Genomic DNA, 5324 nt, shown 5'->3' with positions numbered 1-5324 from the left:
GGAGGTGGAAATATTGTAAGGGACAGAGAGTCAGGGAGTACAGAGAATCAGGGAGTTTGCTGTGAGACTGTGCCTCCAAGTAATAACAGAAGCATTTCCCATAATGTCTCAACAACATGTATGGGTAGCAAAAACCCAAAGACTCAACCCTAAATGAAAACACCTCAACCAAAGAATGATGAGGGTAGGAGAAATAGTCTTCCTCATGAGGAGCACACACTTATTATTGGCGACCCAAAACCAATGGTCAAACCTAAAAACATGCATACAAAAAAGATTATATAGTCTGAGCAGTTTGTGTTTATGTATGTAGAAATATTTATGTACATAAATGAATGTGTGCAGGAGTGAGAAAAGAGGCCATGGTTTGAAAGAGAACAAGGCAGGGTACATGGGAGGATGAATTAAGGGTAAGGGAAAGTGATGTAAGTATAATCTCAAGAAATAATTTTTTTTAAAAAAAATCACAAGGCTAGGCCGTGGCCGCGCTTCGCTGGCTTCTAGGCTTAACTGGAGTGGCAGCAGCTGCCTGCCTAGGCCTGGGCGCTGCTCCCCAGCTCCCCAAGCTCCGGCCCTGGCGGCCGGGGCATGGGCCAGGGGCGCGGCGGGAGGCAGCTTTCTGCAGGGCCCTGACGTGCACCAACTTCGGCATGAAGACCCTCATCACCGCCTACTCCGGAGTCCTGCGGGGTGAGCATTGGGCCGAAGCTGCCCTTAGAGAGAACAAGAATGGAGGATCTGCCCTGTCATGCGAGGGGTCTGGGCGATGGGGCACTGGCTCCAGCATCCTCGCGGCCCTCCAAGACATCTTTTCCGTCTCCTGGCTCAACAGGTCCAAGGTGGAAAAGCAGCTCCAGGTCATCTCAGTCCTATAGTGGGTCCTGTCCTTCCTGGTGCTAGGAGTGGCTTGCAGTGTTATTCTCATGTGCACCTTCTGCACCGACTGCTGGCCGTTAGCTGTGCTCTACTTCACCTGGCTGGCCTTTGACTGGAACACGCCCAAGAATGGTGGCAGGAGACCGCAGTAGGTGCAGAACTGGGCCGTGTGGCGCTATTTCCGAGACTACTTTCCCATCCAGCTGGTGAAGACGCAAAACCTGCTGACCACCAGGAACTATATCTTTGGGTACCATCCCCATGGCATCCTGGGCCTGGGTGCCTTCTGCAACTTCAGCATGGAGGCGACCGAAGTTAGCAAACAGTTTCCCAGCATAAGGCCCTACTTGGCCAAGTTGGCTGGCAACTTCCGGATGCCTGTCCTTCGGGAGTACTTGATGTCTGGAGGCATCTGCCCTGTCAACCGAGACACCATAGACTACTTGCTTTCAAAGAAGGGGAGTGGCAATGCTATCATCATCGTGGTGGGAGGTGCAGCCGAGTCCCTGAGTTCCATGCCTGGTAAGAACGCAGTCACTCTGTGGAACTGCAAGGGCTTTGTAAAGCTGGCCCTGCGCCTTGGAGCTGATCTGGTTCCCACCTATTCCTTTGGAGAGAATGAGGTGTACAAGCAGGTGATCTTTGAGGAAGGCTTCTGGGGCCGCTGGGTCCAGAAGAAGTTCCAGAAGTATATTGGTTTTGCCCCGTGCATCTTCCATGGCCGAGGCCTCTTCTCCTCTGACACCTGGGGGCTGGTGCCCTACTCCAAGCCTATCACTACTGTTGTGGGTGAGCCCATCACCATCCCCAAGCTGGAGTACCCGACCCAGAAGGACATCGACATGTACCACGCCATGTACATGGAGGCCCTGGTGAAGCTCTTTGACAATCACAAGACCAAATTCTGCCTTCCGGAGACGGAGGTGCTGGAGGTGAACTGACCCAGCCTGTGGGGTCCAGCTCCTGGAAGGAGCGACTGCGAATCCTTTTCTACCAAGTTCTCAAGTGCATCTTGCTCTGTAAATTTGGAAGCGTCATGGGTGTCTTGGGTTATTTAAAAGAAATTATAATTTGTTAAACCATTGCCATGTTAGATCTTTTGTAAGAAGGGGCGAGTCAGTATTTTAAGTTCTCACATCTAGTATGTCCTGCACAAGGTGGTGGCTGACATTTCTGGGCCTTGATGGTTTCTTATCCAGCCCCCGCTAGGGTTCCCCAAACAACAGACAGCTGGCCCTGCTGAACTAGGGAAGGACAATCCTTATGACTTGGCCACTTAGATAATCCTCTTTTCTCCAGGGATTCTCAAGAGGCAGAGGCCGTGTTTAGCAAACATCTCCATTCCCACCACCCTACATGTGACTGAAGGTCTGGTTCTTCTTGCCAAGGGGAGGATGCAGGGAACAGAGTTGGCCCCTTTGGGGAAGGTGGCAGATAGCATCTGGAGTCTCCTCTCTGCTCTTCACCCTACCCCTTTTCTCCAATCTGAGCCTATGCTGGCCTATATACTGTGCTAGGGACAAGGATGTCCCACAGGTACTGTCTTGGGTTATCTCGCTGCTGTTGGCTGGTTTTACTCTGAAGGCTGGCACCGTAGATTCAGCACAGCTCAGCAGTGGCTTGGAGCATGTTATTTCAGCCGCCTGAGCTCTCCTGAGCCACACCCCAAGTCTGGTGTGAGGAAAGGTCTCTCTTCTGTTCAAAAAAGGGCCTGGTTTTCGGTGTAGCACACTGGGTCCAGGACAGGAGGCCCTGTACCCACGCCTCACATGTGTGCCTTCCTGAGGCATTGGGCCAGGGAAGAGAGCTGCCCCCTCCTGTGTATTCTGTTTTCTTTCCATGAGATTGTTGTGCCATGTCACGCTTTTGTATATTCCTAGACTAATAAATGGAAACAAGAACAAAAAAAATCACAAGGCTAGACAGTTCTGAAATCTATGAGCCAGGAAACCCTAATAAAAGGGTTAAAATTCTAGATATATCTGGGTCAGAGAAATTAAACCAATAGATCCAAAACGTAAACAAACCTTTAGAAAAAAATTGAGAACTAATCAACTGACGACATAAGCCGTCCTTAAATCCCAGTTTATAGAGAATAGGGCACATCTGCTTCCTTCCCTAGCAGCTGAGAGTGTTGTAATCCAGAAATTTTATTTATTTTAATTGTGAAAAATATGGAGTCTCCCTTTATAATCTGACTGGTAGCATGGGCATTATCTGTGGTAATAGAGTTGGTTGCTCACTCCTGGATTCTTAAAATGGTTAAGTCCTAAACATTAGATTGCAAAATCACTCACCCAGAAAAAAAATAAATACAACAACATGAAGGATATGAGAACCTACTACACCCTTTAAAACATCTGCAGAGCAGTAGCGTGGGGCTCATGGGGACCAGCGGGGCTGTAGCTTGAATGACTGATCTCTACCTCCTAGGAGAACATATTCTGTCCCTGAGAAGCTCATCATGATTAGAAAACAACTCTGTGTCCAAACAGAAATCAAACAAAAAAGCGCTCTCATCTGCAGGATTCAGGATCCTGCATGGCCCCCAGTAGTGAGTACCACTCCTCTGGCGTGCCATGGCAACAGTGAACACGCAAGAAGGGATACAGGTTACTGATACCAGCTGCCTGTCCCACTAGAGCCCTCCACAAGGAACCAGAGACAAGGACGGCACAGGATGCTGCAGCAGGACTTGTGCTTTATTGTGGGAGATATGAGGAACATCGGTGGGCAGCAGAAGCTGGGCTTTGTTCCTGGTCCTTACCACACAGCCCTTGACCTCTATACATAAATAGGGACAGACTCTGCACAGGAGGCCCCTCCAGCCCCTGAACAGGAGCCTACTGTGTAAGGGGCCTCATGCCATCCTGGCACTGAATCCGTCCCAGTGGTGCTGGTCATGGGCATCTCCATGCTGGCCAGGCAGCTTCCGTGCAGGCTGATGAGGCTTCTGCCATCCTAGCACTTGTCCCCATCCTCCTGCTCTGAGGAGTCCACGAGGCTGCTCAGCTTGTTCCCAGGTTGCCCTCTCTGGAGGAGGTCTGCTTTGGCAGCTCCCCTGTCCAGGTACACTTTGTACATGGGGTCCCCATGTAGGGAAGCAGGTGGTGCTCACTGTGAACACAGTCAGCTTGTCCACAGCCAGCAGCAGAAACCAGATGAAGTTGAGCAAGGATTGAAAGAAGGTCCCCTTGATGGACAGGACCTTCTGTGCGCACCTTGTAAAGACCCCCTGGGTACCTTTCTTGTTTTTCAAACAGAGAAACAGTTGTACACAGCCTGGGCCACGAACTCACCCACCCGCTTCAGAAGCCTTGTGTAGTGGAGTACCTGTCCGTCATGTTGGTACAGCCCTGCCCTCAGTGGGGGGCAGGAAGTAATACTGAGACTTACAGTAGTATTGCAGACCCACAGCATGAGGGGCTGGTGGAAGCTGGGATGGCCCAGTTTCCCAGATCCTCCACTGGACCACTTCAGTTCTGGCCACCAACACTACTTGCTCTTGTGAATTTAGATCCGTCAAACTGAACACTGTAGCTGGCTCTACAGTTCTCTAACAGTTCATCAGCTATATATACCATTACCTTCCCCAGGGATTCGAGTATCAGCAGGGTCAGGTCAGCCTGGACTGCTCTGCTGGCCATGACCGAAGAAGAGAAATACTCTTGAGTACCTGAGATCTCAGGATTCTGAATGTTTGTTTCTAGACATGTATCTGAAGAAGAGCATTCGGTACATCTCGTGTGCTTTGTGGTAGTCACCCTTCAGATACTTGTACACAGTTTGCCCTCCATGTGGTGGGGGCATCTTTCTGGGTGATCAAAACCAATACCATGGGCCTCTGCAATGTTCAGAACTGGTGCTGTGGCAGGCGATGTTGGCGGAGCCTCCTTGCTCCCTTCCCTGTGGCCACTACATGCACTCTAACAGAACTGATTTGTTTTCTTAGCAGAAGCTACTATTGATGGCTACTTCCCCATCTGCCTGTATCACTGTGGGAAACACTACTTTCCCAGATAACACAGCAGTGCTGAGTTTCATCCTACATCTATATAGTTCAGAGATGTGCAAATTTGCAACATTTTTTGAGGCTTCTCTGGATCCAGAGAATGTAATGGGGATTCTAGGCCCCAGTGACTTGTTTGAGTCTTTGCAGTAGCACAGGAAAACCCTGGGAGGGCTCCCCTTCATCTGCTGGTACCAGTAAATGTTGTTATCGCCAATGCCGATGTCACTCCTCAGGGCGCAGGTGAGTCTGGCTGTTGATCCAAGAGGCATAGAGGAGGACGGTGTTTCTGTCAATATAGCCCGAGAAAAAAACCTGCCAAAGCATAAACCACAGTGAACAGCAGAGTTGAGGTACAGCATTTTGGGGATCTGAACCAGAAGGGACTGACTAAATTTAGAAGTTCTCCCCAGGACTCTTGGGCCTGTCCGTACCTGTA

The 5324-nt window shown here is 50.1% G+C and overlaps 2 pseudogenes; one reads left to right on the top strand and one right to left on the bottom strand.

Annotated features, from left to right (window-relative positions):
- The first annotated feature begins 650 nt into the window (after window positions 1-650).
- LOC142839862 (diacylglycerol O-acyltransferase 2 pseudogene) lies at window positions 651-1817 on the top strand (annotated as a pseudogene).
- A 1919-nt stretch (window positions 1818-3736) lies between these two features.
- On the bottom strand, window positions 3737-4638 carry LOC142845546 (Golgi to ER traffic protein 4 homolog pseudogene; annotated as a pseudogene).
- Between the last annotated feature and the right edge of the window lie 686 nt (window positions 4639-5324).

Source organism: Microtus pennsylvanicus, chromosome 1, assembly GCF_037038515.1.
Source record: "Microtus pennsylvanicus isolate mMicPen1 chromosome 1, mMicPen1.hap1, whole genome shotgun sequence".
NCBI classification, from domain to species: Eukaryota; Metazoa; Chordata; class Mammalia; order Rodentia; family Cricetidae; genus Microtus; species Microtus pennsylvanicus.
Note: the sequence above shows the minus strand (reverse complement) of the source record. Positions and strands in the feature narration are given on the sequence as shown.